The 13,402-nt window shown below is 45.6% G+C and overlaps 1 pseudogene; it reads left to right on the forward strand.

The window, feature by feature from the left end:
- Positions 1-12,261: 12,261 nt before the first annotated feature.
- Positions 12,262-13,054, forward strand: LOC147437308 (uncharacterized; annotated as a pseudogene).
- Positions 13,055-13,402: the final 348 nt, after the last annotated feature.

A 13,402-nucleotide genomic window follows, 5' to 3' on the forward strand; every position in this document is an offset into this window, starting at 1 on the left:
ATCCTATTATTTTTCTCAAGGGTAACCTATTCTTACTTTACCATCAGAAAATACTATGGGAAAAGCATCAATAGCTACGCCTCTTTAACTTGGGGCAAAAAGCATTGATTCTTTATTTCTACTATTTCATTATCATCTCACACCCTAGCTAGATCCTATATCTAGGGTAAACTCCAATATATATATATATATTCTATGTATTTTTTATACTTTTCTTATATTTCTTTTTAAATAGCTACTAGGAGAGAATCAAATCATAGTGGGACACTAGGTGGCATGATTTCAAAGATACACTTATTTTAATGCATTATTGCAAGCATGATTACAAAAATTTGTCAAGAAGCAATGTCATGCTTTCATATGGCATGAGGTGTCCTTTGGAATTAAATGAAAGTCTAAGCTAAGGAGACCACATGAAGACTTTTGCTGCCATAAATGGACCCTATTTTGATGAATTTTTACACAAGGTTCCAATCCGAATTGAAAAACGATTTTAAAATGAAAATCGTAGCTAATGAGCTGAAGTTTTTGCCCATATTTTTACTTTTTTATTTGGAGCCACGGTTGAGGAGATATGATCAAAATACTGGACCCCAGTCTGCCCACATCATGCAGGGGCAGCTCATTTCCAACTTTTCCAATTCCTATTCACACTGGCTCCTCTCTTCTTGTGTAAACCCTTGGGGGTTCCCTTCACCTATAAAAGGGGACCTCTTCTTCCTTGGAAGGAACTCAAGCATTCAAGCCATTGATGAGAGGAATTCTTGAGGGAGTGAGTAGTAATGCCTAATTGTACTTAGCCATTAACATAAGCCCAAGCCTACACTTTCTCCTAGAGGGAGACTAGCCATTCTTGCAACAAGCTAACCTTGGAAGATCAACTCTAATCAAAGAAGGTCTTGCACTTGGTGTATCAATCAAAGTGGAATTATCCACTCTTCTTCTCTCTCCCATCAATAATGGTGCCGAAGGGTTTCAAGTAAGATGTGTTCTACATTGATGTTTTCTTGATTTCTTGTTGTTTTCATTTTCATCTCTAATCCAACATATATATATATATATATATATATGTATCTAATCTCATCTCCTTAACCAAACCTATCTCTCTCATTCTTAGTAATTCATCCTCTCTAGGTTCTCTTGCTACAGGTACATCTCTCCCCGCAGTATCCTTATTGCCTACGGGCAAGAATAGGGCTTGGGAGGGAAACTTCTCATCTCTTCACATCTCTCATATCTACATTTCTCACATACTATCCTAGATGAATAACCCACATGATGATCATTTCTATCGCTTTCACTCTGTACGATCTATTAGAATTAACGTATGGATTAGCCGTAAAATACACTTTCAACAACGTATAGTGTTTCTCTTCGGCCCTAAAAGGCTCAATGAAATACTTCTATCACCGGATCCCATCATACTACCTCTCATAGACTATAATTTTTCTTTTGATGTAAGCGTAGTTATCTTGCTATGAACCAAGAGGATTTGTACACACAATTAATCCCAATCACTAGACAAAATATATATATTATGGTAAGCACAAAACTACAATTCCAAAGAACAATTCGTAGCCTATTTGGTCAGCCAAGATTGAATGCCATTAACTCATCCATTAACCCTTTCATATTACCCATGATACGATATGACCATAGCCTTGATGTTTTCATCTTCGTATTGTTTTGACATTCTCTTTTGTGTTCTTTCTTTGTGTGTGTGAATGCAAGAGAGAAAGAGTGAGTCTTCTTTGATTGCACTTCTTTCCAAACCCTAGTCTTCATGGCATCTATGGTTTAACTCCTTCATATAGTTTTTGTTGAGTCTCTCACAAACTCTCACAGCCATAAGCCCGGTGCTTTCCTGGCAAGACCGCAAATTTCTCGACAACGTATGGTCTCACGGATGATGACTTTATTTTTCTCGACGATGATGAGGATAGGAGTTTAGCCTTGGGGTTACCTCCCCATCTCTACAATATCTTGTTCCCTTGACTCTCTAGAGGGAGTGCAAATAATTAGGTTAGGGTTCTTTATGTTATTTGATTGTGTTCAATAAAGGTTGGTGCCTCTTCCCACTAATGTGCCTCCTAGAGGTATTCCTTCTGTTTTCTAGTGTGTACAGGAACGTGTTGCTGTTGTTAGAATTTGGAACTTCATGGAATCTTTCTCTCAATCACTCTTCAAATCAAGCGCGATCATCAGCACAAGCAGGTGTTTCTTGACCATTAGCATTGCCCCTTGTCTTTGTTTTTTCATCCATGTTTAGGACAGTTAGCCCAAAGATTATTTTTTGAAAGCTGAAAGGAGAGCTATGCCACGTTAGAAAAGAAAAAAATGAGATCGCGACTTTAGATCGTGGCTTTTCTCTCTCCCACTTTCTCACTCTTTCTCTACACCCCACGTCAGTTTCTTCTGCTTTATTCAACCTGCTCTTCTCGCAATCAGTTCTGCTCTGAAGTAAAGGCAGGTACAATTCTCTCTCTCTCTCTCTCTCTCTCTCTCTCTCTCTCTCTCTCTCTCTCTCTCTCTCTCTCTCTCTCTCTCTCTCTCTCTCTCTCTCTCTCTCTCTCTCTCGTGGGATGGGGGATGGACCTACGAGCCAGATGTAAAGCTTGGGGGCTATGAGGAGCCTCAAGAGGACTCTATGGACTCCTACCCTTTGATCAATGTGGAAATGCCAGTATGCGACATCTAGCATATGCATGATGGTGTTGTGTTTAGCAAACTAGAACTGAGGAAATCGGTGGTCAGCGAGCCAGACTCACGCAGTGAGTATTATGCGAATGAAGGAAGTGGGGGGGAGTGCCAGGAGGTGACTATTGACTTCTACCCCCCGCATGACTGGGAAAAGCAAACTAGTGCAAGGCAAGAACGTGTTGCGCCCGAAACAGGATCCACAGAAGTACTTATGCCTATGCAGGTGTTGGATGATGGGACTGAGAAAGAGGTGAGGCCCGGAGAGGTCCAAAAATTGCTAAATAAAGGGGAACACCCGCTAGGCTCGGCTTGTGGGCATCAAGGGCAGGAATGGTTGTTGGAGGGGTCTCGTGGGGTGCCGTTTTCAGGTTATGCGGCGGTACCGGCCTCCTTGTGGGAGACTATTCCTGAGAGCGCACAGGAACCAGAATGGGTATGGACAAAGAAGGCCAGTGGCCAGGGGTCACGGGTAGAACCACCTAAACCTATCCGAAATTAGGTTGAGAGAAGGCAAGTTGTAAGACCTAGGGTAACTAAACATAGGATCCTCCTCTCTACCGTCCCTTATATAGGCTAGCTCCTAGCACTTGCCCTAAGCGGATCCCTAGTCCGCACTGATCCAGTCCAGGCCCTTGGCCTAGGTCCCTGACCCCCTAGGTTGGGCCTTGCCCCGTAGGACCCTTGTCCTGACATTACTCCCCCCTTAAGGAAGAGTTTTCGTCCTCGAAAACACAAGTAGTAATATCTTCTTAAGAATACTGATGTTTTCTTTACTGACGTCCCATAAGTGAGGCAGTTGTCTATATGACCGATAATTGGTGCAATGAGGAGGTTCAATGAAACCAAGAGCAACATCTTGATTTTCAACATTGTTGTCCGTTTGCAACCACTTGGGTCTAAATGGTAACTCCATTTATGACTCACTTGAGTGTTGTAAAGGAGTAACCACAACAAAGAGTTGTCCAGAGGCATAACCAATTTTCAGATCTTCTGAAGGTACTGGAATAATGCAAGGAAACCTTGGCGTAACTTTCCATGCAGTTGTGAGCCAGATTTCCTTCTCGCCTGAGTATCTTGAAAAGTTCATAGATAGGGAATGTCCTCGTGTTAGAATTCTGAATAGTTTGGAACACAAGAACTACATGCTCATCCCTAATGAAGGTTACTTGCCAGCATACTTTGTCAGCACACCTGGTAAGTCCTTGACGTATGAAAGTATTGACACAATCTCCAACCCCACCACAAGAGGTGTTCAAAAGTCAAAAATCGTACTTAAGCAAATTCTAGAATAGGGAGAAAATCATCTATTCAGAAATGCGTTGTGCTAACGTATGCTCTTAGCAGATCCTTTAGCACAAGATTACTCTTTGTAATCTGCCTATCCCCTTGGATAACTGACAGTACTGAGGTGTGTTTTCCTCACGGTTTACAGACAGTCGTCCCACATGACTGGTAAACGGGGAATCACGGTAGTGTTTAACATTGGTGAAGAATCAACAATGTCTAAAATAACCATCGTGGTGAACTTGAAAAAATCCACAAACGCTCAAACCGAGCCATGACCTCTATTGGTGATTAGTAGACCCAAAAGTAATCTCATAGAGATAGTGCTTATAGAGTGCAAAATGCTTCATAAGCAACAACCTGAGGAATATGCATGTCGTTCCATAGCAGCCTTTGCTAAACACGAGGGCCCATAACACCTAGTGTGCATGCATTTAGCAAAAACTAACCCGAACCTGTATATCCATAATGAGCCTTGCCAATACTTATGGCAAAATGTGATGCACGTAGCACACATTAAAGAAAGAATGTAAATAGTTCTGAAAAGAAACTAAATACTTTCAGTCGCAATCTTTTGCAAACCTTGCTGAAACGTATGAATGGCAATAGAAGGTAAAACATTGATCACTTCTAGGTACTGACAATGAAACTTTTTCATTAACAACTTATAGCCTTGCTAGATGTATAAACAACCATCTCTAATGTTGTTTAGTAGTACTTGTACCTTAACAAGTCATTCTAAGTATCCAAAAATTTCTGGCCACGAAATGCTCCTGATACGTCATGCTAAAAATGGTCTAGAAAACAGATGTGACCAGCACCTAGGGACTTTGTCGTGACACATAATTGAAATAATGGCGCCAGTGTCAGTCCAGAGACTCATATTCTCCACATGTGGAATATGTCTCATGTAAGGATGTGTAAAAAAGAACATCCTTCAAGTACAAGATGTACTTGTGTGTGGAGGTAACTGCAAACACTCTACGACGGGAGTGAGAGGGACCCTCATTAGCCTTGCTCCACACTGGCTAAACCGAACTCCTTGAGTTCCTAGACCATGGTGTATCCCATGTGACAACATGTGCCAAATTGAACCCGACAAGTAGGTTCGTAACAGCATAAGACAAAAAGATAGATTGGACACTTGGCCCAAAATACTTTGTGCCGACATGCCCTTGGCATGGCTCTGTAACATTCAAGCGTACTTAGACATCTTGAAAAACCAAGCAAAGCATACTAAAATGGAATAACACCAAATCAATAGATGCATACCTAGAGATTTGAATGTAATGTACACTTACCTGTATTCCAATGGGGAGGAGCACGTCCCCTACTTGAAAAAACAAACAGCATTGCACTGGAAACCCTGGGTGTTGCCTGTGCAATCGAAGCCCTTGGATTAGAATCTACGTAGTCAAACCCCTTAGTAAGACTCTTTGTTGAAACTGCTCAACTAGCAGATCATGATAACTAACATAGTCAACCGTGTACAAAATGATTGGAATCAACTTGAAAAATATCTCCGTCCGCTACCGCGTGTGGTAGATTGTGGAATTATTTCCTTGAAAGTATAACTCGGAGAGATCAACTGTGATCCTCAATGCAGATCAAACTGTGATCCTTAATGCCCATGGGGTGATGTAATAATCACCCGCCAGGTCTTACCCCAGAACAGTATGTCCATAGAGACTCCGTAGTGCTATAGAGAGAGTAGGAAATCCACAGAAGTGAACTGTCGAGCTCTTATGGACAGCCATGCAGTCACAACTGATTGCTGCATCTATACTATCTTGTAGAGATCAGCTGCTGTGAGTTGAAGATTAGTAAAAACTCAGCTGGAGTATCGCACTGAAAACATGTAGTGCAAAAATGACAGCCTAAACTTCTGTAATGACAAGACCCTTCCTTGTCAATTAACATCAATGTGTACTCCACTAGGTATAGCTGTTCGATCTTGAGAACAATCATCCAAGGAATACCAATTAGTGGGTTAGCCTGTTTGGCTCATAGTCCTTATGCAAAATAGTGTTCAATCGATGAACCGATGAAGACTAATTTGAGTAGCATCTTGGCCACGTGCTAGCTGTGAGTTAGAGCACCTTGGCTCAAGCTGACTCATGAGCAAAACATGTATCAAAAGCTTCTTAGAAGATTGGAGATAGAGAACGAAAAGAAGAGCATGCTGGGCTGAGGAACTTGCCTTAAGTTTTTACAGTGTGTGCCTAAGCTATGTCCTCTTACACATCTTATGCTTGACTTGCAGTTTATTGTATAAGCATTCCCCAGTTTTTCGGTATGACTCTTGCATTGAGAGAGGTAACAGAAAAACACAAAACTCATTCCAATCCACCTACCTTGCAGGGGCCGTGATTGCCCGTGAGATAAGTCCGAGAATTAGGCTCATTTTGGTGTTGTGTGTTGATAGCAACCAACAATCATATTAAACAATCTATCCGTAATATGTCCTTGATAGTTTAGACTGGTAGGGATTCTATGAGTGATATTCCCTATTTTGCCAGTTCCTCGGAGCGTTGCTTCATATGAAATTGCCAGAGCAGTTTGCTTTGCACAACGACAGTAATTGCCAAGTAAAGTGTAAACATGAAAAAACTTAAACTTGGCTAACCTGGTCGTTGCTGTAACCAATTGTCATGAAATTTGGAAGGAAAAACTCATTCCAAAATGGCTTATAGCCATATCTGCACAGACGCCGTCGTATATCCTATACACCCATCTGGTACATAATGAAATAACCTGCAACATGAAATAACCTGCAAACACATTTCCTATTCCTTCCCACTTGTGGATGCGGAAAGTAGATGCCAGACGGGAGAAGCCACAATGCAAGATCCCTTGTCGTCCATGCCGAGCAACTGGATGTGCTAATTTCCTTGAGAGTCCAAAACACTAACAATTATCTATGGAGTGGCATCAAATTGAACCGCTGAGAAACCGTGCTCATTAAATACACCTGCCAAACAACTTTGTACCCTTGAGCCATAAGAATTATCGGCCGTGCCGATCCCTGTAAGTATCAGTTCCTTTTGCATGGCTTGAATATTGTGTAGTCAAGCCCTTCTCGATGTTGATCTCTCAACCAAACAGTGGCTCTTTGCAAACAAATCAGTGGAAAAAAGTTGAGTGCGTACGGAACTTGTCACAAGCTGTGCTTGTGCCTACATGCAAGAGCTACATAGCATGTTTGAAAGAATAATCAAACCAAAACAAAAGCTATTGCATACCTTGGCGATAAAAAGAATTAGTCAGCCATACCAACATATGTACCATACCCATTTCAGGCATTGCATGTACTTTCCTGAACGCAATTGAATAACAGTACCAATTGGTAGCAACCTGCGGTGCATCATCATTCACGGCTACCTTGATTGGACAAGAATAATTCTTGAAGCAGGAATTAACTTGTGCAAATATCTGAAATATTCCCTGCAATTTACATCATACATAAAACGAGAAAACCTTAAAACATGAAACCTCAAACCTGTGGATTAGTCTGAATCCTTGTGCTCTTGTTGAATCTTGGTCCAGTCTAACCACTAGCACATACCTTGGAGCATCATTAGAACATGCTGTTGGTCGAGTTTTTTTGTGAAAGTTGGCTAACACTTTGTGTTGCCCAGTGCAATCCTTGATCGAAGTGAAATCATCGATGATTTTGGGACAAAAACACCCTCACAAATCTCTTTCCAAAGATGCGGAAGCACTTGGCTTTGCTTCCTCTCTATTGTGTTGAGCATGCCGTATAATATGGTCGTGCCAGTAGCCATGCTTGAGGCCCTTGCTCAAGCAATGTGTCTTTAATCAACCCATAACCATCATCATTTTTGTACTCTCCTTGTCGGGATTGATCTTCCGGATATCGAATCTTCTCGTAGAACTATTTTTGAATCTGTTCTACCGCGCTAGAACATCGTCCTGAAACTTGACAACTCCTCGGCTTCGGATCTCCAAGCTGGGCGAAGCAAGACGTCAAACTCGGAGGGGTGTGTGCCCGGGGTGGGCATGCCCCCTTAACTGTTGATTGACCAAAGGCCCTCCCCTTGGGCGGCCGTATGTGAAATACAAGGAGGTGGAGCGATGGCGATGACCTCCGGCAACGCAGAAGGTGAAGCTGCGCTCACCCTGCAAGGCGCGGTGAAGCACGGTGAAGCTGCGCTCAGATGCAAGGCGCGGTGAAGCGCGTTTTTCTCAGCAGGCCCACGTGCACGCTTTTCGATGCACCCATGCTGCAAACGGCCTCCCCCTGCCGAGCTCCCCCCTCCTTGTAAGGGTTTTCTCCCACGCTGTGTCGACTGTCGTCTTCTTCGGCTTGTGTCTTCAAGCGGCCATGCCCACGGCCCTGCTTCACCCTCTTCGGCTTGTGGTTTCAAGGGGCCATGCCCACGGCCTGTGCCTTGACACGGCCTCCACGAGCTCAAGCCCGCCAAGAGAGAGAGTTTTCGAAAGGGAGGGAAGAGAAGAGATCCACGCTTGAGAGAAAGAGCTCCATGCCTTCTCCTCCACCATGGCTCCACCTTCCCCCTTCCTCTCCACCTTGCTCTGATACCAGTGTAAGACCTAGGGTAACTGAACATAGGATCCTCCTCCCTACCGCCCCTTATATAGGCTAGCTCCTAGCACTTGCCCTAAGCGGATTCCCAGTCCGCACTGGTCCAGTCTAGGCCCTTGGCCTAGGTGCCTGACCCCCTAGGTTGGGCCTTCCCCCGTAGGACCTTTGTCCTGACACAAGCTGTGGTATTGAAGGCTGAGCCGTGGATATTACGCAGGCAAAACCAGGAAAGGCGTGACAAAGGTCTGTTTTATGGAAAAGTAGCGGGCGCGAGCCCTTTCGACGAAGAGATGCGTGACAAGGGTATGCAGATGCCGGTAACGTCAATCACAGGACATCCAAGTCTGTGTTATGGAAACGTGTCGGGCGCAAGTCCCTTCGACGAAGAAAAGCAAGATGATCATGTCATGGTTGTGGTTATGGAGACTCTAAATGGAAGAGATTCTGAGTCCTATTATGGTTTAGTCGCTAAGCCGAGACGGTCTAAAGTGGACCCTCCGGGAGTGGTCATCATTAGGATACAGTTGAGCAAGAGGGTGCAGGTCCTGTCATGGACACACATGTATGGGGTTGAGGATGGCACATATGGTCAACTCTCATCCATGGTATTCTCGACGACGTACCCATTGGTGGAAAATGCATGAAGCATAACTATGTGCAGCTGGAGTCTTTGGGCCCGGCTGGAATGGCTGGGTACGATGCATTTAGAGAGCCGGATATCCCTTTTCTTGAGGCATCCTCCGATACAGCGGGCGACCTCCTCAATGGTCCCGATAGCCGAAAGAGATGCAGGGATATGACAAAGTGTGGGCCAAGTGTGTGTTCGAAAATGACATTACTTGGGGGTGCTGGGATATGGAACCCAGATTCTTTTTTATGCTTGTCCTTTGGTACTGGAAACTGATGCTCACTGGGAGCAGCATGGAAGAGGGCGGCTAGATGGCTGGTATGGAAGGATGGGGGTCTCGGATCCGCCTGACTAACGATGCAAATGGGTGGAAAATTGTTTCTCACACCCTCAACGAAGACTATATGGTGCTTACTGAATTGGGTGGCTATCGAAGTCATGGATGGAAAATAGGGCTGCCTGAATGTATGGATACTGAGCCCCCTAGCGGGTTAATCAATGGGATTGAGCAGGGTCTGCTGAAGGTGAAGATATGTGGGTCAACTGGTTTTTCTTTTAGAATCTTGAGCCAAAGTGTGGCAGTGATCGATGGTGGCCCTCCGAGCGAGCAGCTTTGCGAGGTCTCTCAGGTAGATGAAAGCAGGGGTTTGATGCATGATGACTGGGGCTCCGTAGCGGGGTCGTTGGCTCCTTTGGACCACTTATGTGGAGAGACTAAATGTTGGAAGAATGTCGTATGGGACCCGGGAGAAGGTAGCCAATGATGTGATGCTTTCGGTTATGATATGATCTGCATACGCGGAGATACGGAGATATCTGCAGGGTGGAACATGCTTGGCCGATGCAAAGCTAAGCCAGAAGGATTAGGGTTGTTTTCGGGCCTGGATAGACGGGATGAACAAGGACAAGCACTGCTCCTAATGGATCGGCTGGGGCTGGTTCAAATGCGGGCCACAGATGGCCGAGGGATTCCCCCTAGAGTAAAACATGCTGAACAAACAGGAGATGAGCAGGATAAACACGAATCGAGGGGCTTGGTTATCACACGGACTGGTATATATTAGCTGGCGGGCATAGCCAGGCAGCAAGTTATGCTGATCCAGAAGGGGACTAGGCAGAGGACAACGAGTAGGCTGTCTGATGCAGGAATACACAAAAATGATCAGAGTGATCGACTTCAAAAGATGCGAAACAGGGCATGGGACCCCCAATTATGTAGAGTGGGCATACTGATGGTCATAGTTTTGTTGATATGGTTGGTGCTCGAAGAGCTTGGCAGTCACGAGCAGGGCAGGTATGTGATAAGCAGTGTAAGGAATGCAACATGATCAAACGATAAAAACAGGGCTGAAGTAAAACAGGACCCGTCTTGTGAGAGCGCAGACTCCAGTGAGCACCAACCCGCGCCGCATCCGGGATGTTTTATTTGGAGAGTTGCTTGGTTTGGATTCACAACAGGGAAATACAAGGTCATTGATGATAAGGAGTATGCTTGGCGAGTGATGATGCCCATATTTTTGCCCACTAAGCGGTGTGTGCTAAGATGGAGTCACTAGACTCATGGCAGCGAGGCAGCAGATGAACGGTACACTTATTGCAGCCAGCAAGGTAGTGCGTCGACATGCGACTCTAGAATGTGGGGCTGGGAGCCGAGCGGCTTCCATGGGTTGATCGCTTGGATTAAGTTTATGGAAAGAGAGGACACTAAGTATATGCTTGCGTGTGGTATTGGGCACTATACGCCACGTTCAAAGGATGAGGTTTATGATGTTTTGGATGATGTAGAGGCACTCGATGAGGACATCGAGCTTTTTTGGGGGAAGGGTGAGTGTTACGGGTCCCCTTTTTGGAGAACACTTCAGGACCCTCCATCACTCCTCGGCCTCTCGAAGCTAGCACATTGTCATGTTCTGAGGCCTCAAGGGCTTCGACCCTAAACCCTAAACTAAGGCCGGGTCTATAGTGGCCGGCGTCACCAGTCAATCCAGGAGGTGACTGTTGACTTCTACCCCTCGCATGACTGGGAAAAGCAAAATAGTGCGGGGCAAGAATGTGTTGTGCCCGAAACGGGATCCACAGAAGTACTTATGCCTATGCAGGTGGTGGATGATGGGACTGAGAAAGAGGTGAGGCCCAGAGAGGTCCAAAAATTGCTAAATAAAGCGAAACACCCACTAGGCTCGGCTTGTGGACATCAAGGGCACGAAAGGTTGTTGGAGGGGTCTTGTGGGGTGCCATTTTCAAGTTATGCGGCGGTACCGGCCTCCTTGTGGGAGACTATTCTTAAGAGCGCAGGGCAACCGGAATGGGTATGGACAAAGAAGGCCATTGGCCAAGGGTCGCGGGTAGAACCACCTGAACCTGTCCGAAATGAGGTTGAGAGAAGGCAAGATGTGATATTGAAGGCTGAGACGTGGATATTACACAGGCAAAACCAGGAAAGGCATGACAAAGGTCTGTTTTATGGAAAAGTAGCGGGCGCAAGCCCTTTCGACGAAGAGATGCGTGACAAGGTAGATGCTGGTAACTTCAATCACGGGACAGCCAGGTCTGTGTTATGGAAACGTGTCGAGTGCAAATCCCTTCGACAAAGAAATGCACGATGATCAGGTCATGGTTGTGGTTATGGAGACTCTAAATGGAAGGGATTCTAAGTCCTAGTATGGTTTAGTCGCTGAGTCGAGAAGGTCTAAAGTGGACCCTGCAGGAGTGGTCGTCATTAGGATACAGTTGAGCAAGAGGGCGCAGGTCCTGTCATGGACGCACATGTATGGGGCTGAGGATGGCACAGATGGTCAACTCTCAGCCATGGTATTCTCGACGAGGTACCCATTGGTGGGAAATGCACGAAGCATAACTATGGGCAGTTGGAGTCTTCGGGCCCGGCTGGAATGGCTGGGTACGATGCATTTAGAGGGCCAGATGTCCCTTTGCTCAAGGCATCCTGCGATACAGCGCGCGACCTCCTCAATGGTCCCGATAGCCGAAAGAGATGCAGGGATATGACAAAGTGTGGGCCAAGTGTGTGTTCGAAAATGACATTACGTGGGGGTGTTGGGATATGGAACCCAGATTCTTTTTTATGCTCGTCCTTTGGTACTAGAAACTGATGCTCGCTGGGAGAAACATGGAACAGGGCAGCCAGATGGCTGGTATGGAAGGATGGGGGTCTTGGACCCGCCTGACTAACGATGCGAATGGGTGGGAAATTGTTTCTCACACCCTGAACGAAGACTATATGGTGCTTACTGAATTGGGTGGCTGTCGAAGTCATGGATGGAAAATAGGGCTGCTTGAATGTATGGATACTGAGCCCCCTAGCGGGTTAATCAATGGGATTGAGCAGGGTCTGCTGAAGGTGAAGATATGCGGGTCAACTGGTTTTTCTTTTAGAATCTTGAGCCAAAGTGTGGCAGTGATCGATGGTGGCCCTCCGAGCGAGCAGCTTTGCGAGGTCTCTCAGGTAGATGAAAGCATGGGTTTGATGCATGATGGCTGGAGATCCGTAGCGGGGTCGCTGGCTCCTTTGAACCACTTATGTGGAGAGACTAAATGTTGGAAGAATGTCGTATGGGACCCGAGAGAAGGTAGCCAATGATGTGATGCTTTCGGTTATGATATGATCCGCATGCACGGAGATACGGAGATATCTGCAGGGTGGAACATGCTTGGCCAATTCAAAGCTAAGCCAGAAGGATTAGGGTCATTTTCAGGCCTGGATAGACAGGATGAACAAGGACAAGCATTGCTCCTAATGGATCGGCTGGGGCTAGTTTGAATGCGGGCCACAAATGGACGATGGATTCCCCCTAGAGTAAAACATGCTGGACGAACAGGAGATGATCAAGATAAACACGAATCGAGGGGCTTGGTAATCACACGGACTGGTATATATCAGCTGGCGGGCACAGCTAGGCAGCAGGTTATGCTAAACCAAAAGGAGACTAGACAGAGGACAACGAGTAGGCTGTCTGAAACAGGAATACACAAAAACGATCAGAGTGATCGACTTCGAAAGATGCGAAACAGGGCATGGGACCCCCAATTATGTAGAGTGGGCACACTGATGGTCGTAGTTTTGTTGATATGGTTGGTGCTCGAAGAGCTTGGCAGTCACGAGCAGGGCACGCATGTGATAAGCAGCGTAAGGAATGCGACACGGTCAAACGATAAAAACACGATTGAAGTAAGACAGGACTCGTCTTGCGAGAGCACGGGCTCCA

The sequence above is a fragment of the Adiantum capillus-veneris genome, chromosome 17 (genome assembly GCF_014529385.1).
Source record: "Adiantum capillus-veneris isolate H3 chromosome 17, ASM1452938v2, whole genome shotgun sequence".
Lineage (NCBI taxonomy): Eukaryota > Viridiplantae > Streptophyta > Polypodiopsida > Polypodiales > Pteridaceae > Adiantum > Adiantum capillus-veneris.